The sequence below is a fragment of the Sinocyclocheilus rhinocerous genome, unplaced genomic scaffold (genome assembly GCF_001515625.1).
Source record: "Sinocyclocheilus rhinocerous isolate Xijiao unplaced genomic scaffold, SAMN03320098_v1.1 scaffold697, whole genome shotgun sequence".
NCBI classification, from domain to species: Eukaryota; Metazoa; Chordata; class Actinopteri; order Cypriniformes; family Cyprinidae; genus Sinocyclocheilus; species Sinocyclocheilus rhinocerous.
The window spans coordinates 2,192,184-2,192,444 of NW_015664033.1; positions in this window are offsets into that span (position 1 = coordinate 2,192,184).

Here is a 261-nt window from a genome sequence, read left to right on the forward strand (position 1 = left end):
GTCAACTATCGCATGCGATTTATCGTGCAGCCCTAGCAAAAACTTATATATGTAGAACAGAAGACACTGAAATATATATATATTAAGCTTGATGTATAACATAATGTATAACATCATGAAGGATCTATGTCATGTACAATATTTGTTTATTAGCTACTAAAATAAGTCATTACAATGTATTAAGTCATTACAATATATATATATAATATATATATATATATATTTGAAGAGTTTGGTTCCAAAACGCGATAAACGTCTCTT